We start from the raw sequence: 26,518 nt of genomic DNA, 5'->3' as shown, positions 1-26,518 counted from the left end.
AGAGAAAGCGGTGTATATATTTCCATATTTATACAGATAACGGAGTAGAAATTTCCATGTTTATACAGATTTCGGTGTAAATATTTCCATGTTTATACAGATCGTGGTGTAGATATTTCCATGTTTATACAGATACCGGTGTAGATATTTCCATGTTTATAGAGACAGCGGTGTAGGTATTTCCATGTTTATACAGATAGCGGTGCAGATATTTCCAGGTTTACACAGATGCCTTTGCAGATATTTCCATATTTATACCGAGGGCTGTGTAGATATTTCTATGTTTATAGAGATGTCAGTGTAGATATTTAAATGTTCCTACACATGACTGTGTAGGTATTTCCATATTTATACAGATGTCTTTGTAGATATTTCCATGTTTATAGAGATAGCGATGTAGATATTTCCATGTTTATACAGATAGCGTTGTAGATATTTCCATGTTTATACAGACCGCGGTGTAGATATTTCCAAGTTTATACAGATAGCGGTGCAGTTATTTCCATCTTTGTACAGATTGCGTTGTTGATATTTCCATCTATACACAGATGACCGTGTAGATATTTCCATGTTTATACTGATGGCGGTGCAGATATTTCCATGGAAATGTAGATGGCGGTGTAGATATTTCCATGTTTATACAGATACCGGTGTAGTTATTTCCATGTTTATATAGATAATGGTGTCGATATTTCCATGTATATACCCCTGGCTCTGTAGATATTTCCATGTTTATACAGATGGCGGTGTAGATATTTCCATGTTTATACAGATAACTTTGTAAGTATTTCCATGTTTATACAGATGGCGGTGTACTAATTTCGATGTTTATAGAGATAGCAGTGGAGATATTTCCATGTTTATACAGATAGCGGTGTAGTTATTTCCATGTTTATACTGATCGTGGTGGAGATATTTCCATGTTTATAGAGATGGCGGTGTAGATATTTCCTTGTTCATAGAGATAGCGGTGTTGATTTTTCCATGTTTATAGAGATAGCGGTGTGGATATTTCCATGTTTATACAGATAGGGGTGTAAATATTTCCATGTTTTTACAGATATCGGTGTAGATATTTCCATGTTTACACAGATTGCGGTGTAGACATTTCCATCTTTCTACAGATGGCATTGTAGATATTTCCATGTTTATACAGATGGCGGTGTAGATATTTCCATTTTTATATAGATGGTGGTGTAGATATTACCATGTTTATACAGATAGCGATGTAGATATTTCCATGTTTATACAGATCGTGGTGAAGATATTTCCATGTTTATACAGATCGCGGTGTAGATATTTCCATGTTTATACACATCGCGGTGTAGATATTTCCATGTTTATACAGATAGCGGTGTAGATATTTCCATGTTTATACAGATAGCGGTGTAGATATTTCCGTATTTATAGACATAGCGGTGTAGATATTGCCATGTTTATATAGATGGCGTTGTAGATATTTCCATGTTTATACCGATAGCGGTGTTGGTATTTCCACGTTTATACAGATAGCGATGTAGATATATCCATGTTTATACAGCTCGCGGTGCAGATATTTATATCTTTATACAGATGGCATTGCAGATATTTCCTTATTCACACAGATAGCGTTGTAGATGTTTCCATGTTTATATAGACAGCGGAGTAGTTAGTTTCATGTTTATGGAGATGGCAGTGTAGATATTTTCATGTTTATAGAGATGACGGTGTAGATATTTCCACGTTTATAGAGATAGCAGTGTAGATATTTACATGTTTATACAGATGGCTGTGTAGATATTTCCATGTCTATACAGATGGAATTGTAGATATTTCCATTTTTATACAGATGACTGAATAGATATTTCCTTGTTTTAACAGATGGCAGTGCAGATATTTCCATGTTTATAGAGATAGCGGTGTAGATATTTCCATGTTTGTACAGATGGCGGTGTTGATATTTCCATCTATAAAAGATGACCGTGTAGATATTTCCATGTTTATACAGATGGCGGCGCTGATATTTCCATGGATATGTAGAAGGAGGTGTAGATATTTCCATGTTTATACAGATATCGGTGTAGTTTTTTCCATGTTTATATAGATAGCGGTGTAGATATTTCCATGTATGTACTCATGGCTGTGTAGATATTTCCATGTTTATAGAGATGGCGGTGTAGGCATTTCCATGTTTATACAGATATCTTTGTAAGTATTTCCATGTTTATACAGATGGCGGTGTAGATATTTCGATGTTTATAGAGATAGCAGTGGAGGTAATTCCAAGTTTATACAGATAGCGGTGTAGATACTTCGATGTTTATAGAGATAGCAGTGGAGATATTTCCATGTTTATACAGATAGCGGTGTAGATATTTCCATGTTTATACTGATCGTGGTGTAGATATTTCCATGTTTATGCAGAAGGCGGTGTAGATAATTCCATATTCATAGAGATAGCGGTGTTGATTTTTCCACGTTTATAGAGATAACGGTGTGGATATTTCCATGTTTATACAGATCACAGTGTAGATATTTCCTTGTTTATACAAATAGCGGTGTACTTATTTCCATGTTTATAGAGATAGCGGTGTAGATATTTCCATGTATATACAGATGTCTGTGTAGATATATCTATGTTTATACAGATGGCTGTGTAGATATTTCCTCGTTTATACAGATGAGTTTGTAGGTATTTCCATGTTTATACAGATGGCTGTGTAGGTATTTCCATGTTTATTGAGATAGCTTTGTAGATATTTGCATGTTTATACAGATAGCGGTGTAGATATTTCCATGTTTGTACAGATCGCGGTGTAGATATTTCCATGTTTATACAGATCGCGGTGAAGATATTTCCATGTTTATACAGATAGCGGTGTAGATATTTCCATGTTTTTACAGATATCAGTGTAGATATTTCCATGTTTACACAGACTGCGGTGTAGATATTTCCATCTTTCTACAGTTGGCATTGTAGATATTTCCATGTTTATACAGATGGCGGTGTAGATATTTCCATGTTTATATAGATGTTTGTGCAGATATTACCATGTTTATACAGATAGCAGTGTAGATATTTCCATGTTTATACAGATCGTGGTGAAGATATTTCCATGTTTATACAGATCGCGGTGTAGATATTTCCATGTTTATACAGATCGCGGTGTAGATATTTCCATGTTTATACAGATAGCGGTGTAGATATTTCCATGTATGTACACATGGGTGTGTAGATATTTCCATGTTAACACAGATGGCGGTGTAGATATTTGCATGTTTATACAGATAACTTTGAAAGTATTTCCATGTTTATACAGATGGCGGTGTAGATATTTCGATGTTTATAGAGATAGCAGTGGAGATATTTCCATGTTTAAGAAGATAGCGGTGTAGATATTTCCATGTTTATACTGATAGTGGTGTAGATATTTCCATGTTTATAGAGATGGCAGTGCAGATATTTCCATGTTCATAGAGATAGCGGTGTTGATATTTCCATGTTTATATAGATAGCGGTGTGGATATTTCCATGTTTATACAGATAGGGGTGTAGATATTTCCATGTTTATAGAGATGGCGGTATAGATATTTCCATCTTTATGCAGATCACGGTGTAGATATTTGCTTGTTTATAAAAATAGCGGTGTATTTATTTCCATATTGATACAGATAGCGATGTAGATATTTCCATGTATATACAGATGGCTGTGTGGATATTTCCATGTTTATACAGATGGCTGTGTAGATATTTCCATGTTTATACAGATGAGTTTGTAGTTATTTCCATGTTTATACAGATGGCGGTGTAGATATTTCCATGTTTATAGAGATAGCTGTGTAGATATTTCCATGTTTATACAGATAGCGTTGTAGATATTTCCATGTTTATACAGATCGCGGTGTAGTTATTTCGATGTTTATACAGATCGCGGTGCAGATATTACCATGTTTATACTGATAGCGGTGTAGATATTTCCATGTATATACAGATCGTGGTGAAGATGTTTCCATGTTTATACAGATCGCGGTGTAGATATTTCCATGTTTGTACAGATTGCAGTGTAGATATTTCCATGTTTATACAGATAGCGATGTAGATATTTCCATGTTTATACAGATAGCGGTGTAGTTATTTCCATGTTTATAGAGATAGCGGTGTAAGTATATCCATGTTTATAGACATAGCGGTGTAGATATTTCCAGGTTTACATAGATGGCGTTGTAGATATTTCCATGTTTATACCGATAGCGGTGTTGCTATTTCCACGTTTATACAGATAGCGATGTAGATATTTCCTTGTTTATGCAGCTCGCGGTGCAGATATTTATATCTTTATAAAGATGGCATTGTAGATATTTCCTTGTTCACCCAGATGGCGGTGTAGATGTTTCCATGTTTATACAGATGGCGGATTAGCTAGTTCCATGTTTATGGAGATGGCAGTGTAGACATTTTCATGTTTATAGAGATGGCGGTGTAGATATTTCCATGTTAATAGAGATAGCAGTGAAGATATTTACATGTTTATACAGATGGCTGTGTAGATATTTCCATGTGTATACAGATGGCGTTGTAGATATTTCCATGTTTATACAGATGACTGTAAAGGTACTTCCATGTTTTTACGGATGGCAGTGCAGATATTTCCATGTTTATAGAGATAGCGGTGTAGATATTTATATGTTTGTACAGATGGAGGTGTTGATATTTCCATCTATACACAGATGGCCGTTTAGATATTGCCATGTTTGTACAGATGGCGGCGTAGACATTTCCATGGACATGCTGTTGGCGGTGTAGATATTTCCATGTTTATACAGATTGCGGTGTAGATATTTCCATGTTTACACAGATGGTGGTGTAGATATTTCCGTGTTTATACACATGGCGGAGTAGATACTACCATCTTTATGGAGATGGCAGTGGAAATATTTTCATGTTTATAGAGATGGCGGTGTAGATATTTCCATATTTATAGAGATAGCGGTGTAGATATTTCCATCTTTCTACAGATGGCAGTGTAGATATTTCCATGTTTATACAGATGGCCGTGTAGATATTTCCATATTTATACAGATGTCTGTGTAGATATTTCCATGTGTATACAGATGGTATTGTAGATACTTCCATGTTTATACATATGGTGCTTTAGATATTTCCATGTTTATTCAGATGACTGTGTAGATATATCCATGTTTTTACAGATGGCAGTGTAGATATTTCAATGTTTATAGAGATGGCGCTGTAGATATTTCCATGTTTAAACAGATACCGGTGTAGATATTTCCATGTTTATACAGACCGCAGTGTAGATATTTCCATGTTTATAGATATAGCAGTGAAGATATTTCCATGTTTGTACAGATGGCGGTGTTGATGTTTCCATCTATACACAGATTGCCGTGTGGGTATTTCCAGGTGTATACAGATGGCATTGAAGATATTTCCATGTTTATACAGATGGCGGTGTAGATATTTCCATGTTTACACAGATGACTTTGTAGGTTTTTCCATGTTTATACAGATGGTGGTGTAGATATTTCCATGTTTACACAGATGACTTTGTTGGTTTTTCCATGTTTATACAGATGGCGGTGTAGATATTTCCATATTTATAGAGATAGCTGTGTAGATATTTCCATGTTTATACAGATAGCGGTGTAGATATTTCCATGTTTATACAGATAGCGGTGTAGATATTTCCATATTTACACAGATAGCGGTGTAGAAATTTCCATGTTTATACAGATAGCGGTGTAGGTATTTCCATGTTTATGTTGATAGCGGTGTAGATATTTCCATGTTTTTACAGATATCGGTGTAGATATTTCCATGTTTACGCAGATTGCCGTGTAGATATTAACATCTTTCTACAGATGGCATTGTAGATATTTCCATGTTTATATAGATGGCGGTGTAGATATTTCCGTGTTTATAAAGATGGTGGTGTAGATATTACCATGTTTATACTGATAGCGGTGTAGATATTTCCATGTATATACAGATCGTGGTGAGGATATTTCCATGTTTATACAGATATCGATGAAGATATTTCCATGTTTTTACAGATAGCGGTGTAGTTATTTCCATGTTTATAGAGATAGCGTTGTAGGTATTTCCATGTTTATAGACATAGCGGTGTAGATATTTCCATATTTATATAGATGGCGTTGTAGATATTACCATGTTTATACCGATAGCGGTGTTGGTATTTCCACGTTTATACAGATAGCGATGTAGATATTTCCATGTTTCTGCAGCTCACGTTGCAGATATTTATATCTTTATAAAGATGGCATTGTAGATATTTCCTTCTTCACACAGATGGCGATGTAGATGTTTCCATGTTTATACAGATGGCGGAGTAGTTATTTCCATGTTTATGGAGACGGCAGTGTAGATATTTTCATGTTTATAGAGATGGCGGTGTAGATATTTCTATGTTTATAGAGATAGCAGTGTAGATATTTACATGTTTATACTGATGGCTGTGTAGATATTTCCATGTGTATACAGATGGTATCTTAGATATTTCCATGTTTATACAGATGACTGTATAGGTATTTCCATGTTTTTACAGATGGCAGTGCAGATATTTCCATGTTTATAGAGATAGCGGTGTAGATATTTCCATGTTTGTACAGATGGCGGTTTTGATGTTTCCATCTATACACAGATTGCCGTGTAGGTATTTCCATGTGTATACAGATGGCATTGTAGATATTTCCATGTTTATACAGATGGCGGTGTAGATATTTCCATGTTTATAGAGATAGCGGTGTAGATATTTCCATATTTATACAGATAATGGTGTAGAAATTTCCATCTTTATACAGATAGCGGTGTAAATATTTCCATGTTTATACAGATCACGGTGTAGATATTTCCATGTTTATAGAGATAGCGGTGTAGATATGTTCATGTTTATACAGATAGCAGTGCAGATATTTCCATGTTTGTACAGATGGCGGTGTTGATATTTCCATCTATACACAGATGACCTTGTAGTTATTTCCATGTTTATACAGATGGCGGCGCAGATATTTCCATGGATATGTAGATGGCGGTGTAGATATTTCCATGTTTATACAAATAGCGGTGTAGTTATTTCCATGTTTATATAGATAGCGGTGTAGATATTTCCATGTATATACACATGGATGTGTAGATATTTCCATGTTTATACAGATGGCGGTGTAGATATTTCCATGTTTATACAGATAACTTTGTAAGTATCTCCATGTTTATACAGATGGCGGTGTAGATATTTCGATGTTTATAGAGATAGCAGTGGAGATATTTCCATGTTTATACGGATAGCAGTGTAGATATTTCCATGTTTCTACTGATCGTGGTGTAGATATTTCCATGTTTATAGAGATGGCGGTGCAGATATTTCCATGTTCATAGAGATAGCGGTGTTGATATTTCCATGTTTATAGAGATAGCGGTGTGGATATTTCCATTTTTATACAGATAGGGGTGTAGATATTTCCATGTTTATAGAGATGGCGGTGTAGATATTTCCATGTTTATACAGATCACGGTGTAGATATTTGCTTGTTTATAAAAATAGCGGTGTAGTTATTTCCATATTTATACAGATAGCGGTGTAGATATTTCCATGTATATACAGATGGCTGTGTAGATATTTCCATGTTTATACAGATGGCTGTGTAGATATTTCCATGTTTATACAGATGAGTTTGTAGTTATTTCCATGTTTATACAGATGGCGGTGTAGATATTTCCATGTTTATAGAGATAGCTGTGTAGATATTTCCATGTTTATCCAGATAGCGTTGTAGATATTTCCATGTTTATACAGATGACTGTAAAGGTATTTCCATGTTTTTACAGATGGCAGTGCAGATATGTCCATGTTTATAGAGATAGCGGTGTAGATATTTCCAAGTATATACAGATCGTGGTGAAGCTGTTTCCATGTTTATACAGATCGTGGTGTAGATATCTCCATGTTTGTACAGATCGCGGTGTAGATATTTCCATGTTTATACAGATAGCGATGTTGATATTTCCATGTTTATACAGATAGCGGTGAAGTTATTTCCATGTTTATAGAGATAGCGGTGTAGGTATTTTCATGTTTATAGACATAGCGGTGTAGATATTTCCATGTTTATACCGATAGCGGTGTTGCTATTTCCACGTTTATACAGATAGCGATGTCGATATTTCCTTGTTTATGCAGCTCGCGGTGCAGATATTTATATCTTTATAAAGATGGCATTGAAGATATTTCCTTGTTCACCCAGATGTCGGTGTAGATGTTTCCATGTTTATACAGATGGCGGAGTAGTTAGTTCCATGTTTATGGAGATGGCAGTGTAGATATTTTCATGTTTATAGAGATGGCGGTGTAGATATTTCCATGTTTATAGAGATAGCAGTGTAGATATTTACATGTTTATACAGATGGCTGTGTAGATATTTCCATGTGTATACTGATGGCATTGTAGATATTTCCATGTTTATGCAGATGACTGTAAAGCTATTTCCATGTTTTTACAGATGGCAGTGAAGATATTTCCATGTTTATAGAGATAGCGGTGTAGATATTTATATGTTTGTACAGATGAAGGTGTTGATATTTCCATCTATACACAGATGGCCGTGTAGATATTTCCATATTTATAGAGATAGCGGTGTAGATATTTTCATCTTTCTTCAGATGGCAGTGTAGATATTTCCATGTTTATACTGATGGCCGTGTAGATATTTCCATATTTATACAGATGTCTGTGTAGATATTTCCATGTGTATACTGATGGTATTGTAGGTACTTCCATGTTTATACATATGGTGGTGTAGATATTTCCATGTTTATTCAGAAGACTGTGTAGTTATTTCCATGTTTTTACAGATGGCAGTGTAGATATTTCAATGTTTATAGAGATGTCGCTGTAGATATTTCCATGTTTAAACAGATACCGGTGTAGATATTTCCATGTTTATACAGACCACAGTGTAGATATTTCCATGTTTATAGAGATAGCATTGTAGATATTTCCATGTTTGTACAGATGGCGGTTTTGATGTTTCCATCTATACACAGATTTCCGTGTAGGTATTTCCATGTGTATACAGATGGCATTGTAGATATTTCCATGTTTATACAGATGGCGGTGTAGATATTTCCATGTTTATAGAGATAGCGGTGTAGATATTTCCATATTTATACAGATAACGGTGTAGAAATTTCCATCTTTATACAGATAGCGGTGTAAATATTTCCATGTTTATACAGATCACGGTGTAGATATTTCCATGTTTATAGAGATAGCGGTGTAGATATTTCCATGTTTACACAGATAGTGGTGTAAATATTTCCATGTTTATACAGACTGCGGTGTAGATATTTCCATGGTTATACAGATAGCAGTGCAGATATTTCCATGTTTGTACAGATGGCGGTGTTGATATTTCCATCTATACACAGATGACCGTGTAGTTATTTCCATGTTTATACAGATGGCGGTGCAGATATTTCCATGGATATGTAGATGGCAGTGTAGATATTTCCATGTTTATACAAATAGCGGTGTAGTTATTTCCATGTTTATATAGATAGCGGTGTAGATATTTCCATGTATATACACATGGCTGTGTAGATATTTCCATGTTTATACAGATGGCGGTGTAGATATTTCCATGTTTACACAGATAACTTTGTAAGTATTTCCATGTTTATTCAGATGGCGGTGTAGATATTTCGATGTTTATAGAGATAGCATTGGAGATATTTCCATGTTTATACAGATAGCAGTTTAGATATTTCCATGTTTATACTGATCGTGGTGTAGATATTTCCATGTTTATAGAGATGGCGGTGCAGATATTTCCATGTTCATAGAGATAGCGGTGTTGATATTTCCATGTTTATAGAGATAGCGGTGTGGATATTTCCATGTTTATACAGATAGGGGTGTAGATATTTCCATGTTTATAGAGATGGCGGTGTAGATATTTCCATGTTTATACAGATCACGGTGTAGATATTTGCTTGTTTATAAAAATAGCGGTGCAATTATTTCCATATTTATACAGATAGCGCTGTAGATATTTCCATGTATATACAGATGGCTGTGTAGATATTTCCATGTTTATACAGATGGCTGTGTAGATATTTCCATGTTTATACAGATGAGTTTGTAGTTATTTCCATGTTTATAGAGATGGCGGTGTAGATATTTCCATGTTTATAGAGATAGCTGTGTAGATATTTCAATGTTTATACAGATAGCGTTGTAGATATTTCCATGTTTATACAGATGACTGTAAAGGTATTTCCATGTTTTTACAGATGGCAGTGCAGATATCTCCATGTTTATAGAGATAGCGGTGTAGATATTTATATGTTTGTACAGATGGAGGTGATGATATTTCCATCTATACACAGATGGCCGTGTAGATATTTCCATGTTTGTACAGATGGCGGCGTAGATATTTCCATGGACATGCTGATGGCGGTGTAGGTATTTCCATGTTTATACAGATAGCGGTGTAGATATTTCAATGTTTACACAGATGGTGGTGTAGATATTTCCGTGTTTATACACATGGCGGAATAGATACTTCCATCTTTATGGAGATGGCAGTGGAAATATTTTCATGTTTATAGAGATGGCGGTGTAGATATTTCCATATTTATAGAGATAGCGGTGTAGATATTTCCATCTTTCTCCAGATGGCAGTGTAGATATTTCCATGTTTATACAGATGGCCGTGTAGATATTTCCATATTTATACAGATGTCTGTGTAGATATTTCCATGTGTATACAGATGGTATTGTAGGTACTTCCATGTTTATACATATGGTGGTGTAGACATTTCCATGTTTATTCAGATGACTGTGTAGTTATTTCCATGTTTTTACAGATGTCTGTGTAGATATTTCCATGTGTATACAGATGGTATTGTAGGTACTTCCATGTTTATACATATGGTGGTGTAGAAATTTCCATGTTTATTCAGATGACTGTGTAGTTATTTCCATGTTTTTACAGATAGCAGTGTAGATATTTCCATGTTTATACTGATCGTGGTGTAGATATTTCCACGTTTATAGAGATGGCGGTGTGGATATTTCCATGTTTATACAGATAGGGGTGTAGATATTTCCATGTTTATAGAGATGGCGGTGTAGATATTTCCATGTTTATACAGATCACGGTGCAGATATTTGCTTGTTTATAAAAATAGCAGTGTAGTTATTTCCATATTTATACAGATAGCGGTGTAGATATATCTATGTATATACAGATGGCTGTGTAGATATTTCCATGTTTATACAGATGGCTGTGTAGATATTTCCATGTTTATACAAATGAGTTTGTAGTTATTTCCATGTTTATACAGATGGCGGTGTAGATATTTCCATGTTTATAGAGATAGCTGTGTAGATATTTCCATGTTTATACAGATAGCGTTCTAGATATTTCCATGTTTATACAGATGACTGTAAAGTTATTTCCATGTTTTTACAGATGGCAGTGCAGATATTTCCATGTTTATAGAGATAGCGGTGTAGATATTTCTATGTATATACAGATCGTGGTGAAGATGTTTCCATGTTTATACTGATCGCGGTGTAGATATTTCCATGTTTGTACAGATCGCGGTGTAGATATTTCCATGTGTATACAGATAGCGATGTAGATATTTCCATGTTTATACAGATAGCGGTGTAGTTATTTCCATGTTTATAGAGATAGCGGTGTAGGTATTTCCATGTTTATTGACATAGCGTTGTAGATATTTCCATGTTTATATAGATGGCGTTGTAGATATTTCCATATTTATAGAGATAGCGGTGTAGATATTTCCATGTTTGTACAGATGGCGGTGTTGATATTTCCATGTACACACAGATGGCCGTGTAGATATTTCCATGTTTATACAGATGGCGGCGTAGAGATTTCCAAGGACATGAAGATGGCGGTGTAGATATTTCCAAGTTTATACAGATAGCGGTGTAGATATTTCCATGTTTACACAGATGGTGGTGTAGATATTTCCGTGTTTATACAAATGGCGGAGTAGATACTTCCATCTTTATGGAGATGGCAGTGTAGATATTTTCATGTTTATAGAGATGGCGGTGTAGATATTTCCATATTTATAGAGATAGCGGTGTACATATTTCCATCTTTCTACAGATGGCAGTGTAGATATTTCCATGTTTATACAGAAGGCCGTGTAGATATTTCCATGTTTATACAGAAGGCCGTGTAGATATTTCCATATTTATACAGATGTCTGTGTAGATATTTCCATGTGTATACAGATGGTATTGTAGGTATTTCCATGTTTATACAGATGGTGGTGTAGATATTTCCATGTTTATTCAGATGACTGTGTAGATATTTCCATGTTTTTACAGAGGGCAGTGTAGATATTTCAATGTTTATGGAGATGGCGCTGTAGATATTTCCATGTTTAAACAGATATCGGTGGATATATTTCCATGTTTATACACATACCGGTGTACATACTTCCATGTTTATACAGACAGCGGTGTAGGTATTTCCATGTTTACACAGATGCCTATGCAGATATTTCCATATTTATACAGAGGGCTGTGTAGATATTTCTATGTTTATACAGATGGCAGTGTAGATATTTCCATGTTCCTACACTGACTGTGTAGGTATTTCCATGTTTATACGGATGGTTTTGTAGATATTTCCATGTTTATAGAGATAGCGGTGCAGATATTTCCATGTTCATACAGATTGCTCCGTATATATGTCCATGTTTATACAGATCGTGGTGTAGATATTTCCATGTTTATACAGATACCGGTGTAGATATTTCCATGTTTATACAGACCGCAGTGTAGATAATTCCATGTTTATAGAGATAGCAGTGTAGATATTTTCATGTTTGTACAGATGGCGGTGTTGATGTTTCCATCTATACACAGATTGCCGTGTAGTTACTTCCATGTGTATACAGTTGGCATTGTAGATATTTCCATTTTTATACAGATGGCGGTGTAGATATTTCCATGTTTATAGAGATAGCAGTGTAGATATTTACATATTTATACAGATAACGGTGTAGAAATTTCCATTTTTATACAGATAGCGGTGTAAATATTTCCATGTTTATACAGATCACGGTGTAGATATTTCCATGTTTATACAGATGGCTTTGTAGATATTTCCATGTTTATACAGATGGCTGTGCCGATATTTCCATGTTTATACAGAGTTATCTGTAGCTATTTCCATGTTTATATAGATGACAGTGTAGATATTTCCAGGTTTATACAGATGACTGTGTAGATATTTCCATGTTAATACAGATGGCGGTGTAGATATTTCCATGTTTATACAGATCACGTTGTAGATATTTCCATGTTTATTCAGATCGCGGTGTAGATATTTCCATGTTTATACAGATAGCGGTGTAGATATTTCCATGTTTATAGAGATGGCGGTGTAGATATTTCCATGTTTATAGAGATAGCGGTGTAGATATTTCCATGTTTATTGAGATAGTGGTGTAAATATTTCCATATTTAGACAGATAGTGGTTAAGGTATTTCCATGTTTTTACAGATAGCGGTGTAGATATTTCCATCTTCATTCAGAGATTGCTGTACATATTTCCATGTTTATACAGATCACTGTGTAGATATTTCCATGTTTATACTGATAACGTTGTAGATAGTTCCATTTTATACAAACGGTGGTGTAGATATTTCCATGTTCCTACACATGACTGTGTAGTTATTTCCATGTTTATACAGATGGCGGTGTAGATATTTCCATATTTATAGAGATACCAGTGTAGATATTTCCTGGTTTATACAGATAGTGGTGTAAATATTTCCATGTTTATACAGATGGCGGTGTAGATATTTCCATGTTTATACAGATACCGGTGTAGATATTGCCATGTTTATACAGACTGCAGTTTAGTTATTTCTATGTTTATGCAGATAGCGGTGTAGATATTTCCATGTTTGTATAGATGGCGGTGTTGATATTTCCATCTGTACACAGATTGCCGTGTAGATATTTCCATCTTTATACAGATGGCGTTGTAGATGTTTCCATGGATATGCAGATGGCGGTGTGGATATTTCCATGTTTATAGAGATAGCGGTGTAGGTATTTCCATGTTTATAGACATAGCGGTGTAGATATTTCCATGTTTATATAGATGGCGTTGTAGATATTTCCATGTTTATACCGATAGCGGTGTTGGTATTTCCACGTTTATACAGATAGCGATGTAGATATTTCCATGTTTATACAGCTCGCGGTGCAGGTATTTATATCTTTATACAGATGGCATTGTAGATATTTCCTTATTCACAGAGATGGCGGTGTAGATGTTTCCATGTTTAAACAGATGGCGGAGTAGTTAGTTCCATATTTATGGAGATGGCAGTGTAGATATTTTCAAGTTTATAGAGATGGCGGTGTAGATATTTCCATGCTTATAGAGATAGCAGTGTAGATATTTACATGTTCATACAGATGGCTGTGTAGATATTTCCATGTTTATACAGAAGGCATTGTAGTTATTTCCATGTTTATACAGATGACTGTATAGGTATTTCCATGTTTTTACAGATGGCAGTGCAGATATTTCCATGTTTATACAGATAGCGGTGTAGATATTTCCATGTATAAACAGATGTCTCTGTAGATATTTCCATGTTTAAACAGATGGTGGTGTAGATATTTCCTTGTTTATACAAATAGTGGTGTATTTATTTCCATGTTTATACAGATAGCGGTGTACCTATTTCCATGTTTATAGAGACAGCGTTGTAGGTATTTCCATGTTTATACAGATAGCGGTGCAGATATTTCCATGTTTATACAGATGCCTATGCAGATATTTCCTTATTTATACAGAGGTCTGTGTAGATATTTCTATGTTTATACAGATGGCAGTGAAGATATTTCCATATTCCTACACATGACTGTGTCGGTATTTCCATGTTTATACAGATGGCTTTGTAGTTATTTCCATGTTTATAGAGATAGCGGTGCAGATATTTCCATGTTTACACAGATAGCAGTGTATATACTTCCATGTTTATACAGATCGTGGGGTAGATATTTCCATGTATATAAAGATACCGGTATAGATATTTCCATGTTTATACAGACCGCAGTGTAGATATTTCCATGTTTATAGAGATAGCAGTGTAGATATTTCCATGTTTGTACAGATGGCGGTGTTGATGTTTCCATCTATACACAGATTGCCGTGTAGGTATTTCCATGTGTATACAGATGGCGTTGTAGATATTTCCATGTTTATACAGATGGTGGTTTAGATATTTCCATGTTTACACAGATGACTGTATAGGTATTTCCATGTTTATACAGATGGTGGTGTAGATATTTCCATCTTTATAGAGAAAGCGGTATAGATATTTCCATATTTATACAGATAACGGAGTAGAAATTTCCATGTTTATACAGATATCGGTGTAAATATTACCATGTTTATACAGATCGTGGTGTAGATATTTCCATGTTTATACAGATACCGGTGTAGATATTTCCATGTTTATAGAGACAGCGGTGTAGGTATTTCCATGTTTATACAGATAGCGGTGTAGATATTTCCAGGTTTACACAGATGCCTATGCAGATATTTCCATATTTATACAGAGGGCTTTGTAGATATTTGTACGTTTATACAGATGTCAGTGTAGATATTTAAATGTTCCTACACATGACTGTGTAGGTATTTCCATATTTATACAGATGTCTTTGTAGATATTTTCATGTTTATAGAGATAGCGATGTAGATATTTCCATGTTTATACAGATAGCGGTGTAGATATTTCCATGTTTATACAGACCGCGGTGTAGATATTTCCAACTTTATACAGATAGCGGTGCAGATATTTCCATGTTTGTACAGACTGCGTTGTTGATATTTCCATCTATACACAGATGACCATGTAGATATTTCCATGTTTATACATATGGCGGCGCAGATAATTCCATGGAAATGTAGATGGCGGTGTAGATATTTCCATCTTTATACAGATACCGGTGTAGTTATTTCCATGTTTATATAGATAGTGGTGTCGATATTTCCATGTATATACACCTGGCTTTGTAGATATTTCCATGTTTATACAGATGGCGGTGTAGATATTTCCATGTTTATACAGATAACTTTGTAAGTATTTCCATGTTTATACAGATGGCGGTGTAGATATTTCGATGTTTACAGAGATAGCAGTGGAGATATTTCCATGTTTATACAGATAGCGGTGTAGATATTTCCATGTTTATACTGATCGTGGTGTAGATATTTCCATGATTATAGAGATGGCGGTGTAGATATTTCCATGTTCATAGAGATAGCGGTGTTGATTTTTCCATGTTTATAGAGATAGCATTGTGTATATATCCATGTTTATACTGATAGGGGTGTAGATATTTCCATGTTTTTACAGATATCGGTGTAGATATCTCCATGTTTACACAGATTACGGTGTAGACATTTCCATCTTTCTACAGATGGCATTGTAGATATTTCCATGTTTATACAGATGGCGGTGTGGATATTTCCTTGTTTATATAGATGGTGGTGTAGATATTACCATGTTTATACATATAGCGATGTAGATATTTCCATGTTTATACAGATCGTGGTGAAGATATTTCCACGTTTATACAGATCGCGGTGTAGATATTTCCATGTTTATACAGATCGCGGTGTAGATATTTCCATGTTTATACAGATAGCGGTGTAGATATTTCCATGTTTATACAGATAGCGGTGTAGATATTTCCGTGTTTATAGACATAGCGGTGTAGATATTTCCATGTTTATATAGATGGCGTTGTAGATATTTCCATGTTTATACCGATAGCGGTGTTGGTATTTCCACGTTTATACAGATAGCGATGTAGATATTTCCATGTTTATACAGCTCGCGGTGCAGATATTTATATCTTTATACAGATGATATTGCAGATATTTCCTTATTCACACAGATGGCGGTGTAGATGTTTCCATGTTTATATAGACGGCGGAGTAGTTAGTTTCATGTTTATGGAGATGGCAGTGTAGATATTTTCTTGTTTATAGAGATGGTGGTGTAGATATTTCCACGTTTATAGAGATAGCAGTGCAGATATTTACATGTTTATACAGATGGCTGTGTAGTTATTTCCATGTGTATACAGATGGCATTGTAGATATTTCCATGTTTATACAGATGACTGTATAGATATTTCCTTGTTTTTACAGATGGCAGTGCAGATATTTCCATGTTTATAGAGATAGCGGTGTACATATTTCCATGTTTGTACAGATGGCGGTGTTGATATTTCCATCTATAAAAGATGACCCTGTAGATATTTCCATGTTTATACAGATGGCGGCGCAGATATTTCCATGGATATGTAGATGGAGGTGTAGATATTTCCATGTTTATACAGATAGCGGTGTAGTTATTTCCATGTTTATAGAGATAGCGGTGTAGATATTTCCATGTAGGTACACATGGCTGTGTAGATATTTCCATGTTTATACAGATGACGGTGTAGATATTTCCATGGCCATGCAGATGGCGGTGTAGATATTTCCATGTTTATGCAGATAGCGGTGTAGATATTTCCATGTTTACACAGATTGCCGTGTAGATATTTCCATCTTTCTACAGATGACATTGTAGATATTTCCTCGTTCACCCAGATGGCGGTGTAGATGTTTCCATGTTTATACAGATGGCGGAGTAGTTAGTTCCATGTTTATGGAGATGGCAGTGTAGATATTTTCATGTTTATAGAGATGGCGGTGTAGATATTTCCATGTTTATAGAGATAGCAGTGTAGATATTTACATGTTTATACAGATGGCTGTGTAGATATTTCCATGTGTATACAGATGGCATTGTAGATATGTCCATGTTTATACAGATGACTGTAAAGTTATTTCCATGGTTTTACAGATGGCAGTGCAGATATTTCCATGTTTATAGAGATAGCGGTGTAGATAGTTATATGTTTGTACAGATGGAGGTGTTGATATTTCCATGTATACAGAGATGGCCGTGTAGATATTTCCATGTTTGTACAGATGGCCGTGTAGATATTTCCATGGACATGCTGATGGCGGTGTAGATATTTCCATGTTTATACAGATAGCGGTGTAGATATTTCCATGTTTACACAGATGGTGGTGTAGATATTTCCATGTTTATACACATGGCGGAGTAGATACTTCCATCTTTATGGAGATGGCAGTGGAAATATTTTCATGTTCATAGAGATGGCGGTGTAGATATTTCCATATTTATAGAGATAGCGGTGTAGATATTTCCATCTTTCTAGAGATGGCAGTGTAGATATTTCCATGTTTATACAGATGGCCGTGTAGATATTTCCATATTTATACAGATGTCTGTGTAGATATTTCCATGTGTATACAAATGGTATTGTAGGTACTTCCATGTTTATACATATTTTGCTTTAGAAATTTCCATGTTTATTCAGATGAATGTGTAGATATTTCCATGTTTTTACAGATGGCAGTGTAGATATTTCAATGTTAATAGAGATGTCGCTGTAGATATTTCCATGTTTAAACAGATACCGGTGTAGATATTTCTATGTTTATACAGACCGCAGTGTAGATATTTCCATGTTTATAGAGATAGCAGTGTAGATATTTCCATGTTTGTACAGATGGCGGTTTTGATGTTTCCATCTATACACAGATTGCCGTGTATGTATTTCCATGTGTATACAGATCACATTGTAGATATTTCCATGTTTATACAGATGGCGGTGCAGATATTTCCATGTTTATAGAGATAGCGGTGTAGATATTTCTATATTTATACAGATAACGTTGTAGAAATTTCCATCTTTATACAGACAGCAGTGTAAATATTTCCATGTTTATACATATCAAGGTGTAGATATTTCCATGCTTATAGAGATAGCGGTGTAGATATTTCCATGTTTATACAGATAGTGGTGTAAATATTTCCATGTTTATACAGACTGCGGTGTAGATATTTCCATGGTTATACAGATAGCAGTGCAGATATTTCCATGTTTGTACAGATGGCGGTGTTGATATTTCCATCTATACACAGATGACCGTGTAGATATTTCCATGTTTACACAGATGGCAGCGCAGATATTTCCATGGATATGTAGATGGCGGTGTAGATATTTCCACGTTTATACAAATAGCGGAGTAGTTATTTCCATGTTTATATAGATAGCGGTGTAGATATTTCCATGTATATACACATGGCTGTGTAGATATTTCCATGTTTATACAGATGGCGGTGTAGATATTTCCATGTTTATACAGATAACTTTGTAAGTATTTCCATGTTTATACAGATGGCGGTGTAGATATTTCGATGTTTATAGAGATAGCAGTGGAGATATTTCCATGTTTATACAGATAGCAGTGTAGATATTTCCATGTTTATACTGATCGTGGTGTACATATTTGCATGTTTATAGAGATGGCGGTGCAGATATTTCCATGTTCATAGAGATAGCGGTGTTGATATTTCCATGTTTATAGAGATAGCGGTGTGGATATTTCCATGTTTATACAGATAGGTGTGTAGATATTTCCATGTTTATAGAGATGGCAGTGCAGATATTTCCATGTTTATACAGATCACGGTGTAGATATTTGCTTGTTTGTAAAAATAGCGGTGTAGTTATTTCCATATTTATACAGATAGCGGTGTAGATATTTCCATGTATATACAGATGGCTGTGTAGATATTTCCATGTTTATACAGATGGCTGTGTAGATATTTCCATGTTTATACAGATGAGTTTGTAGTTATTTCCATGTTTATACAGATGGCGGTGTAGATATTTCCATGTTTATAGAGATAGCTGTGTAGATATTTCCATGTTTATACATATAGCGTTGTAGATATTTCCATGTTTATACAGATCACGGTGTAGATATTTCCATGTTTATACAGATCGCGGTGTAGATATTACCATGTTTATACAGATAGCGGTGTAGATATTTCCATGTATATACAGATCGTGGTGAAGATGTTTCCATGTTTATACTGATCACGGTGTAAATATTTCCATGTTTGTACAGATCGCGGTGTAGATATTTCCATGTTTATACAGATAGCGATCTAGATATTTCCATGTTTATACAGATAGCGGTGTAGTTATTTCCATGTTTATAGAGATAGCGGTGTAGGTATTTCCATGTTTATAGACATAGCGGTGTAGATATTTCCATGTTTATATAGATGGCGTTGTAGATATTTCCATGATTATACCGATAGCAGTGTTGATATTTCCACGTTTATACAGATAGCGATGTAGATATTTCCTTGTTTATGAAGCTCGCGGTGCAGATATTTATATGTTTATAAAGATGGCATTGTAGATAATTCCTTGTTCACCCAGATGGCGGTGTAGATGTTTCCATGTTTATGCAGATGGCGGAGTAGTTAGTTCCATGTTTATGGAGATGGCAGTGTAGATATTTTCATGTTTATAGAGATGGCGGTGTAGATATTTCCATGTTTATAGAGATAGCAGTGTAGATATTTACATGTTTATACAGATGGCTGTGTAGATATTTCCATGTGTATACAGATGGCATTGTAGATATTTCCATGTTTATACAGATGACTGTAAAGCTATTTCCATGTTTTTACAGATGGCAGTGCAGATATTTCCATGTTTATAGAGATAGTGGTGTAGATATTTATATGTTTGTACAGAGAGAGGTGTTGATATTTCCATCTATACACAGATGGCCGTGTAGATATTTCCATGTTTGTACAGATGGCGGCGTAGATATTTCCATGGACATGCAGATGGCGGTGTAGATATTTCCATGTTTATACAGATAGCGGTGTAGATATTTCCATGTTTATGCAGCTCACGGTGCAGATATTTATATCTTTATAAAGATGGCATTGTAGATATATCCTTGTTCACACAGATGGCGTTGTAGATGTTTCCATGTTTATACAGATGGCGGAGTTGTTAGTTCCATGTTTATGGAGATGGTAGTGTAGATATTTTCATGTTTATAGAGATGGCGGTGTAGATATTTCTATGTTTATAGAGATAGCAGTGTAGATATTTACATGTTTACACAGATGGCTGTGTAGATATTTCCATGTGTATACAGATGGCATTGTAGATATTTCCATGTTTATACAGATGACTGTATAGGTATTTCCATGTTTTTAAAGATGGCAGTGCAGATATTTCCATGTTTATAGATTTAGGGGTGTACATATTTCCATGTTTTTACAGATGGCGTTGTTGATATTTCCATCTATACACAGATGGCCGTGTAGATATTTCCATGTTTATACAGATGGCGGTGTAGATATTTCCATGGACATGCAGATGTCGGTGTAGATATTTGCATGTTTATACAGATAGCGGTGTAGATATTTCCATGTTACACAGATGGTGTTGTAGATATTTCCGTGTTTATACACATGGCGGGGTAGATACTTCCATCTTTATGGAGATGGCAGTGTAGGTATTTTCATGTTTATAGAGATGGCGGTGTAGATATTTCCATATTTATAGAGATAGCGGTGTAGATATTTCCATCTTTCTACAGATGGCAGTGTAGATATTTCCATGTTTATACAGATGGCCATGTAGATATCTCCATATTCATACAGATGTCTGTGTAGATGTTTCCATGTGTATACAGATGGTATTGTAGGTACTTCCATGTTTATACATATGGTGGTGTAGATATTTCCATGTTTATTCAGATGACTGTGTATTTATTTCCATGTTTTTACAGATGGCAGTGTATATATTTCAATGTTTATAGAGATGTCGCTGTAGATATTTCCATGTTTAAACAGATACCGGTGTAGATATTTCCATGTTTATACAGACCGCAGTGTAGATATTTCCATGTTTATAGAGATAGCAGTGTAGATATTTCCATGTTTGTACAGATGGCGGTGTTTATATTTCCATCTATACACAGATGACCGTGTAGATATTTCCATGTTTATACGGATGGCGGCGCAGATATTTCCATGGATATGTAGATGGCGGTGTAGATATTTCCATGTTTATACAAATAGCGGTGTAGTTATTTCCATGTTTCTATAGATAGCGGTGTAGATATTTCCATGTATATACACATGGCTGTGTAGATATTTCCATGTTTATACAGATGGCGGTGTAGATATTTCCATGTGTATACAGATAACTTTGTAAGTATTTCGATGTTTATACAGATGGCGGTGTAGATATTTCGATGTTTATAGAGATAGCAGTGGAGGTATTTCCATGTTTATACAGATAGCAGTGTAGATATTTCCATGTTTATACTGATCGTGGTGTAGATATTTCCATGTTTATAGAGATGGCGGTGCAGATATTTCCATGTTCATAGAGATAGCGGTGTTGATATTTCCATGTTTATAGAGATAGCGGTGTGGATATTTCCATGTTTATACAGATAGGGGTGTAGATATTTCCATGTTTATAGAGATGGCGGTGTAGATATTTCCATGTTTATACAGATCACGGTGTAGATATTTGCTTGTTTATAAAAATAGCGGTGTAGTTATTTCCATATTTATACAGATAGCGGTGTAGATATTTCCATGTTTTTACAGATATCAGTGTAGATATTTCCATGTTTACACAGACTGCGGTGTAGATATTTCCATCTTTCTACAGTTGGCATTGTAGATATTTCCATGTGTATACAGATGGCGGTGTAGATATTTCCATGTTTATATAGATGGTTGTGCAGATATTACCATGTTTATACAGATAGCAGTGTAGATATTTCCATGTTTATACAGATCGTGGTGAAGATATTTCCATGTTTATACAGATCGCGGTGTAGATATTTCCATGTTTATACAGATCGCGGTGTAGATATTTCCATGTTTATACAGATAGCGGTGTAGATATTTCCATGTATGTACACATGGGTGTGTAGATATTTCCATGATAACACAGATGGCGGTGTAGATATTTGCATGTTTATACAGATAACTTTGAAAGTATTTCCATGTTTATACAGATGGCGGTGTAGATATTTCGATGTTTATAGAGATAGCAGTGGAGATATTTCCATGTTTAAGAAGATAGCGGTGTAGATATTTCCATGTTTATACTGATAGTGGTGTAGATATTTCCATGTTTATAGAGATGGCGGTGCAGATATTTCCATGTTCATAGAGATAGCGGTGTTGATAGTTCCATGTTTATATAGATAGCGGTGTGGATATTTCCATGTTTATACAGATAGGGGTGTAGATATTTCCATGTTTATAGAGATGGCGGTATAGATATTTCCATCTTTATGCAGATCACGGTGTAGTTATTTGCTTGTTTATAAAAATAGCGGTGTATTTATTTCCATATTGATACAGATAGCGATGTAGATATTTCCATGTATGTACAGATGGCTGTGTAGATATTTCCATGTTTATACAGATGGCTGTGTAGATATTTCCATGTTTATACAGATGAGTTTGTAGTTATTTCCATGTTTATACAGATGGCGGTGTAGATATTTCCATGTTTACACAGACGACTTTGTAGGTTTTTAAATGTTTATACAGATGGTGGTGTAGATATTTCCATGTTTACACAGATGACTTTGTTGGTTTTTCCATGTTTATACAGATGGCGGTGTAGATATTTCCATATTTATAGAGATAGCTGTGTAGATATTTCCATGTTTATACAGATAGCGGTGTAGATATTTCCATGTTTATACAGATAGCGGTGTAGATATTTCCATATTTACACAGATAGCGGTGTAGGAATTTCCGTGTTTATACAGATAGCGGTGTAGGTATTTCCATGTTTATGTAGATAGCGGTGTAGATATTTCCATGTTTTTACAGATATCGGTGTAGATATTTCCATGTTTACACAGATTGCCGTGTAGATATTTCCATCTTTCTACAGATGGCATTGTAGATATTTCCATGTTTATATAGATGGCGGTGTAGATATTTCCGTGTTTATAAAGATGGTGGTGTAGATATTACCATGTTTATACTGATAGCGGTGTAGATATTTCCATGTATATACAGATCGTGGTGAGGATATTTCCATGTTTATACAGATATCGATGAAGATATTTCCATGTTTATACAGATAGCGGTGTAGTTATTTCCATGTTTATAGAGATAGCGTTGTAGGTATTTCCATGTTTATAGACATAGCGGTGTAGATATTTCCATATTTATATAGATGGCGTTGTGGATATTACCATGTTTATACCGATAGCGGTGTTGGTATTTCCACGTTTATACAGATAGCGATGTAGATATTTCCATGTTTCTGCAGCTCACGTTGCAGATATTTATATCTTTATAAAGATGGCATTGTAGATATTTCCTTCTTCACACAGATGGCGATGTAGATGTTTCCATGTTTATACAGATGGCGGAGTAGTTATTTCCATGTTTATGGAGACGGCAGTGTAGATATTTTCATGTTTATAGAGATGGCGGTGTAGATATTTCTATGTTTATAGAGATAGCAGTGTAGATATTTACATGTTTATACAGATGGCTGTGTAGATATTTCCATGTGTATACAGATGGTATCTTAGATATTTCCATGTTTATACAGATGACTGTATAGGTATTTCCATGTTTTTACAGATGGCAGTGCAGATATTTCCATGTTTGTACAGATGGCGGTTTTGATGTTTCCATCTATACACAGATTGCCGTGTAGGCATTTCCATGTGTATACAGATGGCATTGTAGATATTTCCATGTTTAAACAGATGGCGGTGTAGATATTTCCGTGTTTATAGAGATAGTGGTGTAGATATTTCCATATTTATACAGATAATGGTGTAGAAATTTCCATCTTTATACAGATAGCGGTGTAAATATTTCCATGTTTATACAGATCATGGTGTAGATATTTCCATGTTTATACAGACTGCGGTGTAGATTTTTCCATGGTTATACAGATAGCAGTGCAGATATTTCCATGTTTGTACAGATGGCGGTGTTCATATTTCCATCTATACACATATGACCGTGTAGATATTTCCATGTTTATACAGATGGTGGCGCAGATATTTCCATGGATATGTAGATGGCGGTGTAGATATTTCCATGTTTATACAAATAGCGGTGTAGTTATTTCCATGTTTAAATAGATAGCGGTTTAGATATTTCCATGTATATACACATGGCTGTGTAGATATTTCCATGTTTATACAGATGGCGGTGTAGATATTTCCATGTGTATACAGATAACTTTGTAAGTATTTCCATGTTTGTACAGATGGCGGTGTAGATATTTCGATGTTTATAGAGATAGCAGTGGAGATATTTCCATGTTTATACAGATAGCAGTGTAGATATTTCCATGTTTATACTGATCGTGGTGTAGATATTTCCATGTTTATAGAGATGGTGGTGCAGATATTTCCATGTTCATAGAGATAGCGGTGTTGATATTTCCATGTTTATAGAGATAGCGGTGTGGATATTTCCATGTTTATACAGATAGGGGTGTAGATATTTCCATGTTTATAGAGATGGTGGTGTAGATATTTCCATGTTTATACAGATCACGGTGTAGATATTTGCTTGTTTATAGAAATAGCGGTGTAGTTATTTCCATATTTATACAGATAGCGGTGTAGATATTTCCATGTATATACAGATGGCTGTGTAGATATTTCCATGTTTAGACAGATGGCAGTGTAGATATTTCCATGTTTATAGAGATAGCTGTGTAGATATTTCCATGTTTATACACATAGCGGTGTAGATATTTCCATGTTTATACAGATAGCGGTGTAGATATTTCCATACTTACACAGATAACGGTGTAGAAATTTCCATGTTTACAGATAGCGGTGTAAATATTTCTATGTTTACAGATCACGGTGTAGATATTTCCATGTTTATAGAGACAGCGGTGTAGATATTTCCATGTTTATACAGATAGCGGTGTAGATATTTCCATGTTTATACAGACCGCGGTGTAGATATTTCCATGGTTACACAGATAGCGGTGCAGATACTTCCATGTTTGTACAGATGGCGGTGTTGATATTTCCATCTGTGCACAGATGACCTTGTAGATATTTCCATGTTTATACAGATGGCGGCGCAGATATTTCCATGGATATGTAGATGGTGGTGTAGATATTTCCATGTTTATACAGATAGCGGTGTATTTTTTTCTTGTTTATATAGATAGCGGTGTAGATATTTCCATGTATATACACATGGCTGTGTAGATATTTCCATGTTTATACTGATGGTGGCGTAGTTATTTCCATGTTTATACAGATAACTTTGTAAGTATTTCCATGTCTATACAGATGGCGGTGTAGATATTTCCCTGGTGATACAGATAGCGGTGCAGATATTTCCATGTTTATATAGATGGTGGTGTAGATATTACCATGTTTATACAGATAGCGGTGTAGATATTTCCATGTATATACAGATCTTGGTGAAGATATTTCCATGTTTATACAGATCGCGGTGTAGATATTTCCATGTTTAT

This window comes from Pan paniscus, chromosome 5 (assembly GCF_029289425.2).
Source record: "Pan paniscus chromosome 5, NHGRI_mPanPan1-v2.0_pri, whole genome shotgun sequence".
NCBI classification, from domain to species: domain Eukaryota; kingdom Metazoa; phylum Chordata; class Mammalia; order Primates; family Hominidae; genus Pan; species Pan paniscus.
The sequence above is the reverse complement of the archived record's forward strand: the minus strand, read 5'-3'. Positions refer to the sequence as shown.